General features: G+C 44.7%; 1 protein-coding gene and 1 long non-coding RNA gene across 10 annotated transcripts in view; one reads left to right on the forward strand and one right to left on the reverse strand.

The window, feature by feature from the left end:
• Positions 1–23700, reverse strand: part of DNM3 (dynamin 3) — a 304267-nt gene that overhangs the window by 55085 nt on the left and 225482 nt on the right. The gene's annotated exons all lie outside the window — the stretch shown is intronic.
• Positions 1937–23232, forward strand: LOC311525571. The gene is made up of 3 exons (XR_014712810.1): positions 1937–2120; positions 20951–21128; positions 22205–23232. It is a non-coding gene; the product is annotated as an uncharacterized lncRNA (long non-coding RNA).

Raw genomic sequence — 23700 nt, forward strand, 5'->3', positions numbered from 1 at the left:
TCGCCCGCTCTGTTCAGAGAGTTAATGGCCACATGGGCAAGCATTAGGAACGGGCAGGAAAGCCATTGGTTTACCATTTCATCCAAAGGACTGAATGTCTAAACAGCGCAGCCCTGGGCATCTATCCAAGTCTGGGCATGGAACTTGAACCCATGGCCTCTTGGCCTAGAGGTGAGAGTATTACTTGCTGAGCCAAACTGACACATGCATAATATGCTTTCAAGGTTTTCAAAGGCCTCTGTCACGAGTGAAAAACATGAAGTCTTTGTGGTATAAAGCTCAGTGGGGAAAAGAGGTGGAGCTCCCTTTTTTATTGCTAATTTTAGCCAATTAATTGTTTATCATCTACAAAATCCACCAAGCTTTGTTCTGCCTTAGACTGAGGGGGAACACCATTTCCAAACTGATTCTTGATTACAATGTTCCCCTGTTAAATGGGATGAGAACAGGCTCCAAGGTCGTGTCAGAATATATGAAGTGATAAAATAAAGATGGGTCAGCTATTTTTAAACACTCAAACACTTAGAAGTCAAAATCTCTGAATTTATTGTCTTGCTTATTAAGATTATATACAGAGTCAAAAATCTATACTTTTCAGACACCCTTTGGCTTCAGAGACAATGTTTGCAAAGTGTGTCTGCCAAACTGGGGGCCCCCAGGAGAATACCCTTCAAGCAATGATCGCACATACCCTGCTCAGAAGTGGTGGGAGGAAGAAGGGGGTGAGATGCCTCAATGGCAGCCTTCCCCTCCCGCCCCCCACATTTCCTTCTCATTCCCCAGGACACTTCACGGGTCTCAGGACCTGAAGCTCCAGACAGTCAGGAAGTGAGTGGGTTAGGGATAAAGGGGGGGCTCCTCAGAGGCAGAATGCAGTCTCCCCAGCCTCATCCAGCACGGAAAGTTAATACAATCCCAGGCAGTATTAACTTGCCACTGCCTTCTCTCTCCCCTTTGCAGTGGGGATCCCCATTCAGAAAGCTCACCTGGGCATTTTCTTACTGCCTGTGGGAAGTCCACTGGAGCTGAGCTGCTGGGAAAGGATGGATGGCATTGGTTTCCCGCTGATTCCCTGGGATCCACATAGATGCCAGGTGGCCTGCAGGCCAATTAGTTCAGCCCAGCTGGCCCCAGAGCAACACTTCCCTATTATTTCCTCAGCCTTCTATTGGAACTCTTTTTCACAGTGGATTGATACACACCGTGGCCTCCAAAATTAAATTTTTAGACTTTTTTAAAATTAATTTTTAGATGAATGATTCGCACCCTAACAGCAATAAGGCACATCCAGGTGTGCATTAACACTCTAGTTCCCAGGGCAGAAAGCATTTAGCCTTCCCACTGTCAGCTTCACAACAATCCTGAGGCATGCACAGTCAGCCAGTTGGTACACACTGTCCTGGTTTATTCCCATCCTGTGCTGGGTAAGTGGCACTACTTAACTATTCTCTCTTTGTAAATAAATAGCGATGACCCCATCCTCTCTTTATGATGAATATAGTTTTTGTCAAAAAAAGAAAGTACAAAATAAGCAATGAACTGGACAGTACTCCCTATAACACTAATAGAAATGTAATTCAGTGTCTCACACGTCACTTCCTGATGCCTTCCTCAAAACCTTCCCAACTTCCTTGTGCACCCCCTAAGCCTCCCTGCCAGTGTCGTTCCTTTGATTTGAAGCGTCTCCCTCTTTCTGCTCAGTCATCAACAGAGGGGGTCTTAAGGAACCAAGCGCATTTCAGGATCGTTTGCATCAGTTGTTGTAGTGAAGAGGCATGGCCTCCCTCAGAGTGACAGATAGGGACCACAACATGCCCCCTGGTGGGCTGAATCAGGAGCGCCACGTCCACCCAACCAGAAAAGGAAGGGCGGGGCAAGAAGGAGAAGTACAAAAGGCAGGCCCTGCAGCTCAGTTGGGCTGGAGCCACCACAGGAGACAGATGCAGCCTGCCTGCTGCTGGAGCATGTAGAGGAACTGCCAGGACTCCTAGGACTGCTGGCTGACCAAGATGCCGAGCACTGGCTGGATCTTCCTGGGCTGCTGATTGACCAAGACACTGAGGAGTTGCTGGGGCTTCCGCCTGCGGGCTGGCCAGAGCTCCCCAAGATGACAGACACAGGTATACACTCTGGGGGAGAGTAGGAAGCAGCCCAGGGAAACCAGGCAACAGTCTGGTTGGGAACTGGCCTGACACAAGGTCAGCGTGTTGCAGGTGAATTCCTGCTGACCCAGTGGTGGACCTCTCCACCATTCTTAGGGCGTGGGCTGGGATGAGGTGGAATTGGGTGGGCCTGCGTCCCCCCTGTCACCCCACCCCTGGGGTGGCAGTACTCCTGCTCCTTAGGCCAGGAGGCCTGTGCTTCGCAGGCAGAGACTCACTTGGTGCTCACCCTTACCTGAGCCTTTATGCTTTATGGTGCTCACCCCTACTAGGGCTCATAGACTGCTTAACTGCCCTGCCCTGATTGCAGGCCAGAGCTTACGCACCACCCTGACTGGGCCTAGGGCTCATAGACTGCTGAACTGTTCTGCCCGTCCGGAGCACTAAGTGAAGCTAATTCCCCCCTTTGAGCTCACCTTCATAGGTACGTGCCAGTGAGGAGGCGTGGCCTCCCGCAGAGATTGACCAGGAGGGATGGCCATGCAGCCTACAATTATTTTGATGGTTTAATCAAAACACAGTTTAAAGGATCCGTGGCGAGCTCGGGAAGCCATCACATAGCAGTGAATAGTAACAAGTATGCTCTTTTGAAAGAGGGAGGACTGAGTTGGTGAAAACTACCCAGAGGAGGAAGACAAATGGTTCAGGAGCTGCTTGTTGGTGAACAACCATAGAATCACAGGAATGTAGGACTGGAAGGGACCTTAAGAGGTCATCAAGTCCAGCCCCCTGAGCTGAGGCAGGACCCAGTAACCCTAGACCATCCCTAGCAGGTGCTTGTCCAACCTGTTCTTAAAACACTCCAGTGATAGGGATTCCACACCCTTCCTTGGAAGAATATTCCAGAGCTTAACCACCCTGAGAGTTAGAACAGACTCATGGTTGTCCCATTGCCCTTTTGTATTTATTGTGATTAATCTGCTAAGCAGGGAACTACCATTCCCATCAACCCCTCCCCAGGTAGGAGGAGGGGGTTATGTGAACCTTTTTAATAACATCAAAGAAGCCATGGCCATAGTAGCAGAGATCTGGATCTTTTCACTGTCTAGTCATCCAACAGACCACAAAGATCATACAGCCCTGACAGAAAATCAAGTCCCCCGATAACTATTCTGAAGAGCATGAGAGCTTCTCTGAGCAAGAAGCTGATGATGATGCTGTCCCAGGACAGGATTTGGATGATGATGAATATGAGCTGGGGAAGCCAAAGAAGCAGTAGAGATCAATAGTAAGAACAGCATCCATAACCAGGCAACAAAACTTCACGCAGAAAGGTATGTCCTCACACTACAGCGCCAGAAGCTCTATGGAAAGACCTGTCCCAGAAAGTGACTAGGCACTTTTGGGAAGTACTGGTGTCATGGCAAGAGAGGAGTAGCCAGGAAGCTGGGGTCAGGGAGAACCAGGAATTGCACACAGAGCAGGCTGCAGCAGAAGTCACAGAACTGCATGTGGATCAGAATGCAACTGCCAGATTTTGCAACTGGGAACAGATCTGTGCAGGACTTGCGGTGAAGCAGCAGTGACTGGGCAGAGAGCCAGTACAGAGGGGCCCATATGGGTGACATCACTAACTGATCCTGGAAACCTACATGTTTCTATTTGCTTTGAATAGAGACTGGACTGGAGAGAGCACCCCAGGCATGAGGCCTGATGAGCCCCAACCCTCATTAGGACTGCCCCTCCCCCCGCCACGAGCCCAAATAAGAATGGGTATTGTTTTACTTTGAGCTGTACCTGTTAAGCCTCTGCACCTAAGATATTTGTAACATATCCCTTTCCTGCCAGCCGCAGTAAAATCCCCTTTCACTTTAGCCAAGCGTCTGAGTGGTTATTCAGACCCACCAGCAGTAGCGCCTTCAGGGCCTGGCAGCTGAACCGCCTGGAGTGCTGGCCTCTAAATCACAGCACACCTGGCATGCTGACTAGTACCTTAGAGGTCTGGTGTAGCTCAGGCTTGAGCAGCGATAACAATTTCATTATAAAGCACTGACTACGTTTACAGCACAATCTATTTTGAATTTGGGTTCCTGTGCAGCTGCCCATTTAGCCTGTATGTATGGTCACCTCTGAACATGAAACATATCCATCATTTAGTGTAAGCTGGTTGGAGTGGGTATTACAAAACTGGCCAAAACTAAATTCAAACAACTTTCTGATTATTTTCTTTATGGGTTTATAAAAACAAAACAGAGGCCCAATTATGTGTGGAAAACAAGGCAACACACACATAGCAAAAGCTAGCAATCCAGAGTAGAACCTTAGAAGAGGGAAATCAGTGCTTTTGATTTAGTGAGAAATCACGTTTTCCTCATACACTGATCATGCAAAATTGGAAGAAAAAGATCCAGTTATCTAATGTCCAGGTGGAGTCTCCTGCTTTGAATGATGTTAAACAGGCTGCAGCTTCCTTAATTTTCTTTAATATAATTATTGTGAAACAACTAAGTCAGAACACATCTCTTTGAATCTTCTGCTCAAAGTGGTAAAGTTGGCAGTAGTCCAACGTCATTCCTATGGCACGACAAACCTCCCCCAGTGTTTTGAGACTTGTTACTGTCAGGATGTAGGCCTGATCCAACTCCGACAGAAGTTAATAGGAATCTTTCTATGGACTTCAGCAGGCATTGGATCAGGCCCATTTCTACTTCATAAGCAGCAAACCCAGGCCTAAAGCTGGTCTCCAAGATGCTCATCATGGGTCTGATTTTCAGAAATACAGAATACTCAGAATCTGCTCAGCACCAGAAATCACCCCTCATGTGCTTTAGCTACACCCTGCACTACTGCATCCAATTCTTCCTTCAATGAAGCCCTTGGCAAAACTCTCATTGAGGTCAATGGTCCAGCTATGGGCCCAGTCTGTCCTATTCGCTCAGTTTCCTGAGACAAATTTATTTTCTCCAGGTATAGACAGCAGTCAGCAGGTACAAAAGCTTTTTCTAATGGGGAACCTTGGCTGTGGAATTTACTCCCAAGAGAGATTGGCACAATAAAGTCATTTGTTTAAAAGTAAATTGAAAACATTCCTGTCCTCCCAGACGTATGACTATTAGTTTTCATTTCTGCACAGTGCTTTAGAATGTCTGGCATCAAAGGCATTTTGTCCATTGGATTGAACTTTTACTGGACACAGTAAGTGGACTATAAATCATGGTGAACAAAGGGATTTTATGCAAACAATGCAAGAGTTATGGATTTTTCACATTTAAAATGGGCAAGGAAAGGTTTAATGGACCCATTTCTCGGTACTACTAGTGTTCTGATGAGGAAGGGGCTGGCAAGGCATAAAATGGGAAGTAGGTTTTCTAATCAGTAATTTAATATTTCACATCACATGAAAGCAATGGGTATTTCTACCCAATACTCTCTGGACTCAGACACACAACTTCGCCTCACATTGTGGACTTGTATATTCTCTGTCAAAGCTGGACTTCAGCTTGCAGATACATGGGCTAAATAGCTGTCAAAGCCAGGTCCTGGGCAGCCATACCTAGTAGTCAGAGGCAGAGTCCGCAGTCACAAGTCAGCAGTCAGGCATCAGCTGGGTCATGATACTGGGAGATCAGAAACAGCTGGAGACAAACTGGAGATCAGAATCACAAGTCAGGAACCAGAATCAGGCCAGGTCAGGATACTAGGAGGTCAAGGCAGGAAACAAACAGAACCACAAGTTAGATGCCAGGAGTCAAACTGGGTCAGGACGTGGGTGCCCAGGGCATACAGTCCAAAGAAGGATGGAGCTCAGTTGTTCAGACAGCTTCCTATTCCTGCTGCTGACTTAAGTAGGGCTAGTGGGCTAATCAGCTGCTCCAGGGCTTCACCAATCGGATCTCAGGGGCAGAGCCTAACACTAGGGCTGGGCTTCATGGGTCCCAGGTAAACCATTGTCAGCAGGCTGCCAGGTAAGAGGGCTGGAGCATGGTTGTTCTCATGAACCCTGTGCAGACCTGGGTTTGAGACCTTGGGTCATGACAATGTCCTCTAAAGGTGGCAAGGAACATTTCATAGCTGAAGTGACTATTGGTATATATCGCCAAGTCTCAAAGCCCAGTTAGGGCAGGCTATAAAATCGATGCCTTGGAGATGGCATGTTGTTCATTCGGCTTGTCCCAAGGCTCCTGAAGAATTCCTAGTACCCAGATGGATCAGAACAACAGGTACCCAGTTTCTGGACAAAGTCTTATTGTTATAAGGGCTTGACATTCTGGCTAGCCTCCATGAGATGCAGCACTGTAGACAGTGAGTCCACCAGAGATGGAAAGCCCTCTACAGGGAGTTGCACACTTACAACATTAAGTAGATGGCTGTTTCCCCTCCTCCTCCAAAGGGTCCTTGTCTGCATCCAACACACACTTCCTTGCCTCAGAGCCTGCTGCCCTCTTAGGATGGAAATTGTATTTGTGGGGGAAGTGGTGAAGCTGTTTACTGGGTATGCATTGAAAGTTCCTGCCCACGTCTCTATTAACTTCCATGCACCTGGCGCCTGCTTGGCCAAGGGGAAGGGAGAAGACAAACGTAGCCTTTTGAAAGAAACCCGCTTTGTCAGAAATGGGCCCGTTGGCCCAGAGACTCCTGCCTGCCCAGCTTTACCAGGGTGAGATGGAGAAACTTCCGTATGTTCTGTACATCAGTGAAGGCTGAACTGAGGAGCCAGATGAAATCAGGGTAGAGCTGTGGCCTAGAAGGGGACTCCTAGCCCACTTACTGTGCTTCCCCCGTTGCAGGGCCTCTACTTCTGGATTGTACTATCGATCCTACAGAGGTTGGGTGTTACCCCCATGATACCTGCAAAGGTAGAGCAGGCTGACAAAAGAGAGGGTAAATGGTTGACTGAAGAGCTGGATATCGACATCCTCTTGCAGCCTATTGATTAAAGCTTCTTGGTAAAAAAGTAGGGGAGATAGAATCCCATTTTCAGATTGCTGGAGCCCCAAAAGGTAACACTGAAGTCAATGAGTTTTGGATACCGAAGGAAACCAGGACTTGACCCTAAATACAAAAGATTACAGCTGAGAAAATCTTTATTTGAGCAACCAATATATTTTAACAGAAGGCGATATTCGAGTCACATCTGCTTGATCCTTTTCTACCAGATGACATCAGTCAGCATCTCTGGCTAAACAGCCACATTTGTCCGGTATGGGGTTTTGGGTTCCCTCTTTGAAACACATTCTTTTTTTTCTTTTTTCCTGGTTACCTGGTTTTCTCTTTTTTTTTCTCGCTCCAGGCACGCAGACAAGCTCTTTCAGGCTCTGCAAGTTACCCTACATGCTTTTGATTAACAGTACAGTTATTTTAACATGAAAAATGGGAAAGGATTCAATTTAAGCTTGCCTGTTACTAATGATGCAGCAGAATGAACATTTTCATTCCAACTAAACCTTTCCTTTCCTGTAAAAATAAAGAAATCCAGTCTAGGATTATGAAAAAGACCCAATGAACTGTGCACGGTTATTGGTTTAAACAATGCTATGGGTTTTAGGAAATATGTACACATAGCACACTTTACCTATGCAGATGTGCATACATGTAATTATGTACATGCGCACACAGAGTGGAGAGATCCAAAGTGAAGGCCGGGAATGGAAAAGAAGTTTGGTGGCCATAACTTGGCAATTCAAACCCACAGGCACACACAGTCACCTAGATTTTAACTTAGCTCCTGTCTTGGGCTAAAATGCATTGTTAAATATAATCAAAAAAACATTGTGTGGAAGTGAAACAAGCTATATAGATTCCACCTGGCAAAGTGGCTTGATGTACGAGGGGCTAGCCTGGAGATCTTATTGTGGTTTCAACCCCTGGCGCCATCAGTTGGGCTTGAAATCAAAAGCAGTGGAAGAAGATAATTAAAAGTGACTCCACACCACTCAGCTGGCAACACGAGGACTCTGCTGTAGCCACTTAAAGTGGATGGGAAAAGATTCAGGGATATTTCAGAGAATACATTTGTCTCTTCAGTATTAGTGATTTCCATTACGGAAACACTGTACTTTATCATTATTAACCTTTATGCCATGAGAAGATCTTACATTAATGCAGCAACATTTTTTAATTTCAAGATGGTAAAATACTGGATGGGGTGATCCTACTGCCTTACTAACTAGACTCGAGGTAAAGCACATTCTGCTTAACCAACAGGGAAGGTGCAGAACTGAAAGAGTAATGCAAGCCACTCGCTTGGAGCATGGCACTGTGCACGAATGCCGTATAACGCTATGGACGTCTGCTGGCTATGCTGTTAATTTTTTAAACTTTATAGCCAGAAAGGGGGGGGGGGGAGAAAGACCACCTGGTTCAACCCAGCCTGCTTGGCTGCAAGAACAATCATTTAAAGAAATAAAGGAAACACTCAGCCCCCAAAGGAGCAGAAGATGAGAAGACTGTGTTCCAATTCTAACCAGCTGAAGGAAAGTTTATATAAAAACAAATCACTTGGTTACTGACTCACGGGGAAAGAATTCTTAAGCTTTCTTCAGGGAAACCCCAGTAAATGTGTATCAAAAACATGGAGATGGTGTTGTCTGTCCTGTTGTGATACTTGGTCCACATAATGAACCTTTTGGCAACAGAGTGACATGCTGAATACGGCTCTCTTTGGGACATCCAAGGACAACAAAGCCAGCTGTGGCTTCCTGATAACTCTGCCTAGTGTTTTGTACCACCAATGTGCCTGGGAAATGCAAAGCGGGAAGAAATGTGGGAAAAGGACTGTGTTTCATTACAATATTTGAGAATATTTTTCTGTCTACTGCATCCATGATTCACACCATACTTTCTGCCTTGCTCTTTAAAAACAACCTTGGAGAATGAAATATAGCTGCTTGGACTCCACTGCATTCTTCAACATCTGCTGTCTTTAAAAGGGCTGACTGATTCAAATAGCCCACAATACTACATGCAGGAAGAGTGAATGAACTGCTCTTTGCATGCACAGCTTCTCTGGAATATGTTGTGAAGCACACAGTAGACTGTGCAAGAAATATTAGTCTCCACACCTAAAAAGTTTGGATTTGACTGACGTCTAACTGTTTTGGCTCCGATTTTAGTTAGCACAAAATTTTGGAAGTGTGTTGTGCTCATCCTTCAAGCATGTCTTTGCAGTGAAGAGGGTTTAAGCTCAGTAAAATATGTTCACAAAAATCAGAGATCACACTGGTTCCAAAACAAACCACCAGAACTGAACACGCTGGAGTTTGAAACTGCAGTGGATCTGAATTTTACAGCTAGAGACTCTAGACAGGAATAGAAGACCACATATTCTGTGTCAAGTTGGACTTTAATCCTGTAGCAAGCCCCATACCTCCACCCTGAGTTTTTGTAGAAATCCTAGGGGGCAGATTGAAAATTCTATAGAAGCTTCAGGTAAATTTAAACAATGAAAATTTCTAATGAACTCAATATGAAAATGAACACCACAATGAGAACAAGGGGCCCTTGCATTATTTATTTTGATGTTGATTTCAATTTAGTTTATGCTGTCCCCAGATTATAAATTGTAGATAAACCAAAGTTTTTTTATTGACTGCACCATGGAAGTTTTCAGACGTGTAGCTAGGTGTTTTGGCATTTGTGTAGAAGGCAGTAGGGGCGTTTGGCATGTGGAAGGCTTTGGGAGCTGGTTTGGGATTGTGGAATGAGCACATTCGTGTTTTTACTAAAATGATCTGTAGTGAAAGAGTCAACAGTGTTGACATTTGAACTGTAATGTTTAGGTTTCAGAGTCAATACCCCATTGAGATGAATGAGGAAGTTCACATCTATGGTGTCAAGCTGCCTGCATATTCAGGAAGACAGCTCAGTTAACATCTGAAAAAGTTTCTTCACAATGCTAAGAGTTAGAAATATAATTTAACACATAACATGAAAGCTTAACTTCTGGAACACAGTTCTATGACAGAGGGGGGTCTGTGTTGTCACAGCTTAACATGTATATTTGAACATGGCTTCAATGTGTGTACATATGCCTTATGTGCCTTATGATCTGAGCGAGTGAACTAGTGATGAAGCTGGCCACTGTTGACCAAAGTTGACTGCCATCAGTTAATTAATTTGATCTGTTTATGGTGAAGAACAACCATATGTAGCCTAGATCAAACAGGTGGAGGAGTGTCCACACTAGATTGACGATTAGCTCGGAGAACTTACCGTACATGTACAATCTATTAATTGAAGGTCAAAACATCTAGTGAAGTCAAGCCCTAAGTTCTGCCACTGACTGCATTTATGTTCGACAAAAAACTGCACATTTTAAAAGTATGTGAACAGCTTAAAGCAGCCAATCTTTCCGGAAGAGAGAGAGCATGTGTACAAGAATAAGGAAAAGGGGGTACTGTGGGTAAGAAATCGAGAGTGGAACAGATAGAAAAGTATCAAACCATGAATATCAAGATAGCAAATCACTTCAGAAGAAATCTATTATGCTGAACAAATTGAAGGGGCCCAATTAGGAGAGGCTGGGGTTAAATTCCAAGGAGGAGAAATACAGAACTCCAAACAAATGCATAATAGACTGGATTTCAGACACCACACATCCAGGCATTACAATGCTTTTTTCACCTCACCTCTGAAGTCAATGATCCTCATGTGAGAGACTGGGGGATAGGTCTGCGTCAACTTATGAGTTCCATTGTGCTTTGTGTATTTCGGCTTCCTTTTTGATGCAACCTTCATGTGGCTTTGAGCATTCATTTTGAAGCAGGTACTCGACCCCTAGTAGACAGACTATGTCTGGGAAGTTGTGACAGTGCAATCAAAGGCCAACAATATTGCCTGGGATTATTTTAGAGGAACAATGGGTTTGCTACAAGCAGGGCCGTTGGATTTGAATATCTCTCTACCCAGAAACCTACAGATGGTTGGAAGCATAGAGAGTGTACAGCAGAAGTGCAGGGGGAGAAAAGGACAAACACACACACACAAATCAGACATGACAACTCTGTCCTGACTAATATACTTTGCATCACTGATTGCCCAATGTTTCCCTCTTCTGTCCCATGAAATCACAAAAAGATGGGAACAGCGTGGTCAGACCCACCTAGGCCAGCTCTTCCAAATTACTGACTTGTTTTAAAGTGACAATTGCTTACCATAGAATATCAGGGTTGGAAGGGACCTCAGGAGGTCATCTAGTCCAACCCCCTGCTCAAAGCAGGACCAATCCCCAATTTTTGCCCCAGTTCCCTAAATGGCCCTCTTAAGGAGTGAACTCACAACCCTGTGTTTAGTAGGCCAATGCTCAAACCACTGAGCTATCCCTCCCCTGACCCAACACCACACACTAGTAAGGTCAGATTTCCATAAAGGTATTCCACTGTGCCAGCCCCTGTGGACTCGGCAAACACCTGCCAACCTGTGCCAAAATTTAAAAATGAATTGAAGATTCAAGACAAATAGACAGAAGAAAAGGACATGGCACCATGCAGTCCTAAATAACGCACAAACAGATAACTCACTAAATACATAAGGGAAGTGGGAATCTGATTCTTTAAAGGACCACAGATGAAGACAACTGGCCAGACCTCCTCCAGACAGCTCACACCAACCACTCCTCATCCATGTGGACAGTGGAAAGCAATCATGTTTCTTCTATACACCGGGTACCAGTAACTAAGACTATGTCTACGCTACAAGCTAAGGGTGTGATTCCCCAGTTCACATACACAGACCCACGCTAGCGCTCATTGAGCTAACGTGAGTATACATAGCAGCGTAGCTGCTGCAGCCCAGGTAGCAGCGGCAAGGGCATGGCTTAGCCCTGCTGAGTACAAACCCCCTGAAACAGATGAGTATGTACTTGGCATGGCTAAGCCATGCTCTGCTGCCACTGCCCATGCTACACTGCTATTTATACTCACACTAGCTCAGAAGATTTTAGGTCTGTTGTCATTAACTCATTTTCTGAAGCACTGGAGGGGGGGGGGGAAGGTGTAATTCTGTGCTGCGCCATGAGGTGCTTTAAGTCACATTTGTACCCTCCAGATCCTAGATCTCGCCAAGGGTGGACACATGGGGCTTGTCTAAGTTATGGCAGCCTCGTTGGGTTGCAGCGCTGCCCAGAATCTCCTCAGCACAGTGTGCTGCAGCTAGCCCTTGACACACCTCTTCTGCCCACATGCCAGGCCTTTTGAAGAGGTCCCTAGAGCAGGGTTTCTCAACCCATAAGTAGGGACCCAAACTGGGTCACCAGAATGTTTCAAAGGGTCGCGTGGCAGCTCCTTGTTCCACAGGGCTGGCTGGGCTGGCTCCCTGCTCCAGGCACTGTAACCTCTGGGGTCCCAGCGCTACTCCAGTTTGGCCCAGCCTGGATTTGAGTGAGTGGCCCTGCAACTCCACAAGCCAGGTCACAACTCCACTCTCACAAATTTGGTCCAGTCAGGGGGGCGAGGCCAAACCTGAGCAGTACTGCAACTCCAGAGGTTGCAATGTCTGGAGTGAAGAGCCAAACCCAGCCAGCCCCACAGGATAGGAGCTGCCACTGTGGGGTGAGTGCCGGCCAGGATCTGACCCCCCAGGGGACAGGATACAACCAAAACCACCCCAGGGCCTCCACCCCCAGACTATTTACTGGGTTGTGACAGGCCATAAACATTTACAAATGTGTCCTGAGCTCCAAAAGGTTGAGAACCACTGCCCTAGAATATGGCTTTACGGCAGAGGTGGGCAAACTACGGCCTGCGGGCCACATCTGGACTGCGGGACCCTCCTGCCCCGCCCCTGAGCTCCTGGCCCAGGAGGCTATTCCCCCTCCCCCGCAGCCTCAGCACGCCATGTCGCTAGTGCTACGCTCTGGGTGGCCGGGCAGCGCAGCTGCAGAGCCATGGCCTGACCCGGTGCTCTGGGCGGCGCAGCTGTAGCTCTCTCAACCACCGGTGCTCCAGGCAGCGTGGTAAGGAGGCAGGAAGCGGGGGAGGGAGGGTTGGATAGAAGGCAGGGGAGTTGGGGGTGGTGGTGAGGGGGCAGGGGTGTGGTCAGGGGGCGGGGCGGTCAGAGGGTGGGAAACAGGGGGGTTGGATGGGGCAGGAGATCCCAGGGGGCAAGTCAGGAATGAGAGTGGGGTTGGATGGGGTGGCAGGGTACAGTCAAGGGTTGGAGGTCCGGGGGTGGTCAGGGGAGGGGGGAAGGGTGGATTGGGTAGGAGTCCCAGGGGGGCTGTCGGGGGGGAGAGGGGATTGAATGGGGCAGGAGTCCTGGGGGGGGGCCCGTCGGGGCAAGAAGTGTGGGGGGGGTCGGGCCACACCTGGCTGTTTGGGGAGTCACAGCCTCCCCTAACAGGCCCTCCGTTCAATTTTGGAAACCCGACGGGGCCCTCAGACCAAAAAGTTTGCCCGCCCCTACTTTACGGTCATCTTCCACAGTGCCTGCTGCAGGACAAATCCTCACAGCCTCAGTGGGGCTTTTGGGGCTCATTTATGTGACACTGGCCCTTTTACTCAGTGTACAGGGCCCAAAGCCGAAGATCACACCCAAGGATCCAAAACTTTGAGGCCAGATAGTTTTCACCTTTCCATCCACCTTTCCATCCACTTCAATAGAGTCATTAACACTGGGGAACTGGCGCACAATCAAGTTGCACCATTAAAACTGAAGAATTCCTAAGTGTTCTCAGTATATAGAAACCTTGCCAAAAATGCAACCAAGACCATACAATTACTATGCTGGGAAATAAAGAATGGTGACTTATTTCTAAATTGTCTGGAGCCTATCAGCAGCAGGTCCACCGTAAAGCAGAAATGTGAAGTGCTGTTAACAGATATCTGACCCCTGGCTCCCTGACATACAGTTACCAGCTTCCCTAGAGCTGGTTTTGAAAGCATTCCATTCGATGGCCTGTGTCTTGTTACAGTCAGTGCAACTGATGTAATCCTATGAGTCTTTTTTTTCCCCTGTCCATTTTAACTGTCTCACGCCAGTTCATTTCTGCTCTAAGGAAGCATATAACAAGCCTGAACCAACCCCCTGGCTTTCACAAGCTTATGACATTAGAGTCACTTGCTCCTCTAAGCAGAGTTACTCCAAAATGTTTAGGGAAATGAGAAGCTGATTTTGATTTGATAAATTTGTTTTCAGGTCCTTGGAATAGAGCGCAAGCAAGCAAGGGCCTGAAAACCAGCCTGCCACTTCCTTCCCTCCCTGGGTTATGGACTGTTTTTGACCTAGGTCTCACCCCACCCCCCTACCCCCCCACTGAGACTCCACTGTAAAAGTCAATTCATCTGTCTCAAAAGACGACTGAAACACAGCATACATTATGGCACATTTCCACTTTTACAGCCACTTCAACACTTCATTTAAAAACTATTTTTAAACTTCATTGGCACAAAGCTACTTCTTTTATTTGAAGTGGGTTCTTTTCCACCTAGAATTCAGTACCTTCTATTTCTAAAAAATTATACATTTGGAATTAAAAAACCTCCAAAAATATGAAACTCATTCAAACATCTTATATTTTCATCTGAACTATTTTATTCTCTAACAAATCAGTGTAGATGGTTTTTCAACTTCTCTACAAAGAAAAATGATTCTTTACTTTTCACTATTGATCTAATCAATATATTGATCTAAGAACACATAGAGGGAAGGATAGCATACTTTATTTTTCCATTTGCATCTCTCACCATTATTTTTAAAACATACTTGATAAGTGGCTAAGCTGGATTTTAGTTCTAGTTGGTGGATAAAAATCCCTCTTCGGAAATCTAGTTGAGTTTAGGAAAGCTCTTTTGTTACTCAAAGATATACATGATTTCTAGAATGACTCTTCCATTTACATGCCAGTCACCACGCAAGCACAAGTGATAATCTTAAAAAGAAAGTCTCCCACATACAAAGTCCAAATTCTCATTTCCAGGACTATCTCGGACAGACCAGGACATCTGGTCCTTTTAATAAAGTAGCTGAACTGGACTCTGAGTTTGGCAAAATATTTTTAGGGATTTTTAAAAAAAATTGAATCTAAGCAACTAAGAGAAATGTTCCCAGGAATACAAGCTACATACCAGGCAGGGAAAGCATTTTCCTGCAAAATTTCTAATCTGCTCCTTCTAAAGAAAACTTTGCTTGTCTTTGCAAAGAACAATCCCCAAACAAGATCAAAGTGGGCTGTAAACTTTTTATAGTGAGCTATGTGTCACATGGCTACATCCAATACGAATACAATTTAGAAAGCTCTATAAATGACCTAAAGATCTATTTGCAGTTCTGTTGTAGCCATGTCGGTCCCAGGATATCAGAGAGACAAGGTGGGTGAGGCAATATATTGTATTAGACCAACTTCTGAAGAAGAGCTCTGTGTAGCTCCAAAGCTTGTCTCTTTCACCTGCAGACATCAGCGTAATAAAAGATATTCCCTCCCCCACCATGTCTCTCTAAAAGATCTGGCCAGCTATGACCGGGAGGAGGTGCTGTATCTTTCTAAGGGTGGATTAGGTGTGCACACCCATCTTGTCAGGGAACTTCATGTGGCACAATGTCTCCCAAAGCTCCACCAGAGAGGGTGCAGCTCAGCAGTGCCCCTGATATGGACCTGATCTAACGGTACAATCTAGCCCTGTACACAGACACACACACCACAAAGGTTAAGATTGCCTACATGTGTCCAGTTCTAAAGGACTTTCTTATCTTGATTACAGTTTACAATAAGGATACTGTAATTCCAGCATAGTTCCATTGCTATTACAGTGTTGGGTTCACTTTCCAGTATTAATTACCAATAATTCAATAACTGGAAGATTGTCAATGGGATTGATTTACTACTTAATATTACTGCTTTGGTGTGCTTCTTAATATATATGCTGTTAGAACCCAGGTACACTAACTACATAGAGATTATTCTCAGTAGTGAGTTTTCAAATTATACGAATTAATGGTAATTGCAGATGTCATGGTTACAAGGCTGGCTGTACCACTAATCCCTCTCAAATCTCTCCTAGTTAGGGTTGCCAACTTTGGCTGGATGAATTCCTAGAGATTTTATCACATGGCATAATCTTTAAAGATGAATCTTTAATTCCTCGAGAGCCCAGGACAATCCTGGAGGGTTGGGAGCCCTACTCTTAAATGCACTCCCCTCCAGTATTAGGTCTCATGTCTTCATCTCTCTCAGGGTGGTGTCCCCACAATTCTTCCCCTCTGAGACCAGGTCTCAAGCTACAGCACCTTGTGTATCAACTGTGATTTCTCAGCAGGTCAGACTGGGTTTGGCACCGGAAACTCTTCCCTCTGGGAGCTGTGACCAGCGGTTAACACATGGACCAGACAGCTCTCACAAAACAAAGTACAGTACTGTTTAACAAAGTAGGAACACTGCACAGTGCAAGAGACAAGGATGATTAACACAATAAAAGAGGTCTATACATGTCTATTTTACCTCAGGCTTACCATCCCTGTAGAAGCTTATGAAGGGTTAACTGCTTCAGACCCTCCCACATGATATATGTCAGTCTGCCTCTCAGGTACAACTCTCTGATAATTGCCCCCTCACCCCTGGGTTGAGAGAGGTTCACTGTCCTTTGATCTGTTCATTCCTAGGCCTGTCTAACACAAGTGAGTAACTGGCCTAGGGTCAGTCTCATAAGCGACCTAGAGAAATGTGGTCTAGATTAAATTACTATAAAATGGGTTCATTGGAGCCATGGTTTAAAGACCGAACTCAAAGAGCAGTTGTCAATGGTTCTCTGTCAAACTGGGAGGATGCATCTAGTGGGGTCTGGCAGGGGTCAGTCCTGGGTCCAGTACTATTCATTATTTTCATTAATAATTTGGATAATGGTGCAGAGAGTATGTTTATAAATTGTGCAGATGACACCAAGATGGGAGGGATTGCAAGCACTTTGGAGGACAGGATTAGAATTCAAAACAACCTTGACAAATTGGAGAATTGGTCTCAATTCAACAAGGTGAAATTCAATAATGACAAGTGCAAAGCATTTCACTTACAAAGGAAAAATCAAACGCACAACTACACAATGTTGAACTGGCTAGAAGACAGTAATTCTAAAAAAAATCTGGGCGTTATAATGGATCACAAACTGAATATGAGTCAACAGTGTGATGCAGTTGCAAGAAAGGCTAATATTCTGGGGTGCAGTAACTGGATTGTTGTATGTCATAGAAGTGAGGTAATTGTCCCGGTCTACTTGGCACTGGTGAGGCCTCAGCTGGACTACTGTGTCCAGTTCTAGGTGCCACACTTTAGAAAAGGTGGGGATAAACTGGAGAGAGTCCAGAGAAGAGCAACAAAAGTGATAAAAGGTTTAGAAAACCTGATCTGTGAGGAAAGATTAGAATAACTGGGCACATTTAGTCTGAGAAAAGACTGAGTGGGAAGCGGATAGTCTTCAAATATGTTAAAGGCCATTATAAAGAGGACAGTGATCAGCTGTTCTCCATGTCCACTGAAGGTGGGACAAGAAGTAATAAGCTTAAGCTGCAGCAAGGGAGATTTAGGTTTGATATCAGGAAAAAAGTTCTAACTATAAGGGTAATTAGCACTGGAATAGGCTTCCAAGGCTGTGGAATTCCCCATCACTGGAGGTTTTTAAGAACATGTTGAACAAACTCCTGTCAGTGCAGAGGGCTGAACTTGATGACTTCTCATGCTCCCTTCTAGCCCTACATTTCTATGATTCTCAGTAGTCTCTTCACAGTTCATAGCTTAGGTAGTGCGTCTCCTAGCCTTCTGTCCTGTTTTTGAGGAGAGGGTTTATCTGGAGCCATTGTCTAACCTTCATAGCTGTTTTTCAACAGCTCAGATATTAAACTAAACCAACATATGCATACAATAAAGAATTCCAATAACCCAATGTAGCTACACAGTAACTATATCATTAACCGAGTGATTTTATTACTAAATTATTACAGATCAGTCCCCCATGTCTTTCACAACAGAAGCAGAGCTGTAGTGTAACTGCAATGTAACTACACAGCAGTCACAACACCCTCACAACGTACTACCCTTATCGGTATGTCCAACTTGTATTGCTCAGGCTGAAATTTCTCATTTGGTTTCAGAATTACATTTCTTTTTGAAAGTTTAAGCAAAAGCAGTTCAGCCATTTTAGAGTATAAAGAGTAGAGGAGAAATACACTTTTAACAGTTTGTGAACTTTTACAAAAAACAGTTTTAGTGCTTGGGAATTTGTGGTAAAAATTTGGTGAGAACACAGGGTCAGATTTTTAAACGTATTTAAAGGTAAATACCTTTAAAAAATCTGCAGCTTAGTGCCTAGGATACATTTTAATTTAACCAAATGTGATAAAATGGACTTTGTGAAGGTGTCCTGGCTTTTCTTATCCATTAACTGGATTTTTTTTGGTGGGGGGAAGGGACGGGGAGAAGGGGCAGCGCTAGAGATAGAATGAGGGCGTCACTAATGATCTCTCAATGTTCTACTTACTCTGCACATCTGTGCATAAGGAAGTTGAGTAGAGTTTAGTTTTAACGTAAAGATGCATATGGAGTTTTGTCTCTGTGTGTTGCATGAGATCTGGCTCATCCGCCTCATCCTATGTGATCTGTTCCTGGCTTTGGTCCAGCAAAACACTCCAGCACATACAACTTTAAGTATGAGTAATCCCACAGACATTAAGGATTATGCAAAAATAAAAAATAAAAACAAATTCCTAGAAGACTGTTGCTAATCCATCCCTTGAATAAGAAACAGGCTTCTATTATCTCCTAGAAACTTCTTGTTTTGCTCTTTGTTTCCAGTTCTGCAAGTCTTAGGCAGCAACGTAAAGAGCAGGCGGGATGACACTAAGCAATGAAGGATTATGATTTGCTGGCAAATTTGCTACATCTCTTAACTGCACCTCTCTCCCCTCAATGCTACCCTATCCCTTCTCCCCCTTCTCATTTGCCACCATTCCATGTGCCCCATAACAGAATGGCAGGAGTCTACTGCTGCCATAGGTGCTGGGACCTGCAGGTTAATACATCCTACCTCACTGGAGCCAGTGTAATGAATTAGATTGCACCCTGAATGGCCTGTGGCAGAGAGAGGAAGGGTCTGGTGGGACACAGATACTGAGGCAGGAGACCTAGGACTCAAACCTGGGGGTGGGCTTCATGCACTGCACTTTTGAAATTAACCTTTTGGTTAAGCAACCAGACCTCAAGAGGGGAAATGATTCTGAGTCTACAATGAGCATGTAGCTCTTGCTTGTGGCTTGTGGGGGGGCACCAGCTAATAACCCTCTCTAAGCTCTTAGGATCCCCTTCACCTGCCTTCACGTACCCTGCCATATGGTATCAGCATACTGTCCCCACTCGAGATGCCACCTCCTGCTGCCTCATTACAAGATGAGGGGATGCCATTCTTCCGTATGTCCCCCCGGGGTCACCCCCAGACCATGTCCCTCTCAGTCCCATCCCCCTTCATGGCACCCTATTCAGCCCCAATCTAAACTCTTCTCCCTCTGCATCAGCTCAGCAGTTGAGGCAGCAGCACCGCCTACAGTCAGCACAAGGTAAATTCAGATTATAAATGTTTAACATAGTATTGATAGTTTAAGTGTTATCCATACAGACAAGCCCAGCTCTTTATGCCAACCCCCTCCCGTGCAACACACCACCCTCCACCATTCCCCTGAAAGTACTGGGAGACACTTCTCCCCAGCAAAGCCAACAAAATAGACCAAGCGTGGAGTTTCTAAGCCTAGCCATTATGGAGAGATGAGGAATCAAAAACTGGTAAGAAAAACTGTGAAAGTGAAGGATGGGTAAATTCACCAATCATAACATTAAAAATTCCTTTTCCGATCTTTCCAAACTTCCCAGAAAAACTCTACCCGAGGATGAGATGCAGCAGGCAACATTGCAGGGGACTCCTTGGTTTTTATTGGAAGCTAGTTTCAGCCTTTAGTACGGGGAGGCTACTGCTGCTCCATAACGTTCCTTCCAAAGGGTTAACATGCTGGCCCCTTCCCCACAAAGAAGCAATCGTAACATGCTAACTGCTTTTTACTGCATGACAGTCTTCACTGCACTATATTCAAGTGTGTGAGAGGTGCTGTGTTCACTTATAGGATCAGTAAAAATGGTATAAAAAGTATTTAGAAATGTATTAAGTCTGGGAACTGCTAGATTATTAGTTTATCAGCTCAACATTAGCAAAACTTTCTTTTTATGTGCTGCTTAGTTTCACAAAACCTACCAGGCATATTTCAATTCTCCCTCTCCCACACCCTACCGCTGCCGTCCAGCTGGAATACATCAAGGGTCTAGAAGCCAAGTCAAATGTTGACCCCACCCTCCTCCATCCATTTTAAGGCACCTTCAAAGCCAGTACACTGATCTAGTTCAGCTTAGCCAACAACGCCAGCAAATCTGTTATTTAAGACTTCAGTGCTGGATTTTTATAACTGCCCATTAATACAAGCTTTGATGTATGATCAAAAAAATCCAGCTGTAATGATTTTCATCAGACTGTAGTAACCTTTCCTCAAAAGGGTCTTTATTTCTATACCGTCATAATCTTTATTCCCAACAAAATTTTATTTCTATATAGGTATCACTCTGAATTGCCTTATAAACCAGCCCTGAACAACACAAAACACTTCTCCTTCCCAAAAGCTGAAACAGAAGGGCCATTATAGTTCTAGCAAATATAACTTTCTGCATCAGAGTTTGCAACACTATTTTGTTCAAAACAGCCTACGTTCTAGGCTATAGTTGCACGAGAACCAGAACAGAAACATTTGTTTTTCTGACAAAACACTTCGGGAAGGGTAGAAAGGGAGTTTGTAACAGGACAAAGAACTTACTCTGTTGTTCCCCTTTGCAGGAAGCAGCATGGAAAAAAAGGAACACATTCCATTAGATACATGTATTTCAAATGCATGCAGTGTGCTGTGTGTAATTTGGGTATCACACAAACCAAATGAGGAACTGAATCAGAGTGTATTCCCACTGGTGAGAAAGCTGCAAGGAAGGTATAAGAAATCCACGAAAGATTTGAAATGGTGAGTCAAGCTGTAAACTCACAGCAGACGACGGTAACTGCAAGTTTTCAAAATTTCCTTTTCTTCGTCTAAGCATAAATCAGGAGCAGTGCCACTGAAGTCAGTGGTGTAAGTGACAGTGAAAAGAGGCCCGAAATGATTTGGGGATGGGACTGTAGCCAGCTGGACTTTCTTGCACTGGTAAAATTGAACTTCTAGCATGCAAGGCAATCCACTAAACATGTCTGCTTGCCATTTCATGACAGCCACTCCACACAACATGCCAGGGAATGGAAAGTTTCACCACCCCATGTAAAAATAAATAAATAAATAAATAAAAAAGCAAATATGGTATATGTAGGCTGGTTATACGAAAGGGGAGCAGGGGAAGGAGTAGGTGGTGCCGGGGAGGTAGAGTAAGCAGAACAACTTACGATGAACATCTGCGCTATTTTTTTTAATTATGAGTTTTGCCATGGGCTGGCATGAACAGTATATATTATATAGTGGGAAACTGGCCAAAATAAATCCTAGGCTACAGTTGAGAAATGCAGTCTGGAAATGTTAGTCACAAAGTTGTAGTCATTTTAAAAGAAGGGTGTTTGGATACGCCAATACAGAAAGCAGCAGCAAAGTCAGCTGGTAAACGGATCTCTCCTTTCAAAGTGAAACAGCAAGGCTGTGATTTATAGCCAACGAGCTGACTCACATGGGACGGGTTGAAAAAATAAAAATACTGATTCATTGCTATCAGGGTGGCACTCAGAACCCCTGTCCTGATGAAAGCAAATCCTGGGGGAGAGGGGGGACTTGGCAAGCTGAAAAAGAAGCCGGGGCCCACAGAGCAATGTCTGGTAATTATATTGTGGTAAAAGATAGTGACCGAGTGTGCACGCATAGGGCACGGAGCAAAAAGGGGAGAGAGAATCAGAAGGAAGAGGGGATTTGGAAGGCCAGGTTGATATTTGGACTAATTTTTAAATGTATTAGGGACATTTGTTCAGACAAAAAAAAAAATCAGTGACTCCTGAACTTAGTTTACAGTACAGTACATAATACAGACCAATAGGTAAGTTGTTTCTTGGTATTTTTGACAGACAGGAACTGCTTGACCCAGCAGTCATCACGACCGTTATCTACAGTGCAAATTTCAAGTGACTGCAAAAATGACAGCTCTTAAAACTCAACAGACTTGCTCCAAGTGTGCATTTATAGCACAGCTGCTGAATTTAGTGACAAAAAGGCTTTGCTCCTTTTTACTCCTCTCAGCACTGCAGACACAGCATCAGAAAGAGCGAGTGAGCTGGATTCCACATCAACTGGCTTGTACAGCAGGAGCAGAACTGTTGATGAGAGAGCACAGCTTGACTTGCAGATTCCAGGCTGACCGTGCACCACTGGCAGTTTGGGAAAGCAGGCCTGATTCACCACTGCGATACTCCAGCTTTGTGTCGCTATTATTCAACTTTTAATTTCTATGAGCCAGTTTTTACCACAGGTGCCAAAAGCTTGGCGATTCAGCAACAGCTGTCACTTGCACATGCAGAGGACTGAGAAGTCAGGCTGTAAAGGGATGGGTGGGGCCTGCTTGTTTGCATTTCTTGACCTTGGAACTGCCAAAGAGGAAGTGTTGAAATGAGTGCAAACTGCTGCCAGTTGCTAGCAGTCACATGCACAGAGGGCCCCTAAACCTTGAAAGAAGAATGAGCACAGGTTTGGTGTGAGCCTCCAAAGGCATTTCACATTTTCAGAGGAAGGTTTGAAAGTGCTGAGAAAATTGTACTGATGAGTTCTAGCACAACTCAAAACTTTGTGAACTTCTCAGCACATGATGGGAGCTCTGTTCCTGTAAGACAGTTCTCTGCAGGGCAAGAGCAATACCTAACATCTATTTCTGCAGAACTTGGTAATCTTCTACAAGAGGAGCTTCACAACACAGAAAAATGTTAGTCCTTTGAGACAGTATTTATAAGAGCATGCACAATGCTCCGGTAGTGTAAAAATAATTCCCACTCCAGCTCACAGCAGAATCAGTTTTCAGTGGATTCCATTTTCCTCAGTTCATCCTCTCCCCCTCCCTTTGCAAGGATTAAAAAAGTGTTTATCACTGTGGTATCTAGGTGCTCTTTGGCCTACATTAATAAATTGATACATTAATAAAATGAACACTTCTCAGACTTTATTTTGACTGCAAAGCATTTCCCAAGGAGGCAAAAGAAATCTGACAACCCAACCATTTTGATTTGTTTAAAGGGAGGAAGTTAAAAGACATGAAGTTTACCACTAGACACCAAAAGTGTTTTTTAGAGCTACACATAAAAATTAACTTACACCAGACAGAGGCAAACAAAACCAGGCTCCAAAATATCCTTTATTAAAGACACTAACAAGATGCGTGTTCTCTTGACATTAAGACGGATTTTTACATATGCTCCACAAAATGTGAATTAATGTACAATTTGTCTTTTCCACAAGAGCAGACTTGGGGCCCATGATTCTGTGTGTTGTGGGTTTAACTGAAAATATTTAGCTCATGGTAGAATTGCGTGCTTTTGGATCACACTCCCTACTTGCTCTGATATCCATGACAGAA

This window comes from Lepidochelys olivacea (assembly GCF_965140295.1).
Source record: "Lepidochelys olivacea isolate rLepOli2 genome assembly, chromosome: 8".
Lineage (NCBI taxonomy): Eukaryota > Metazoa > Chordata > Testudines > Cheloniidae > Lepidochelys > Lepidochelys olivacea.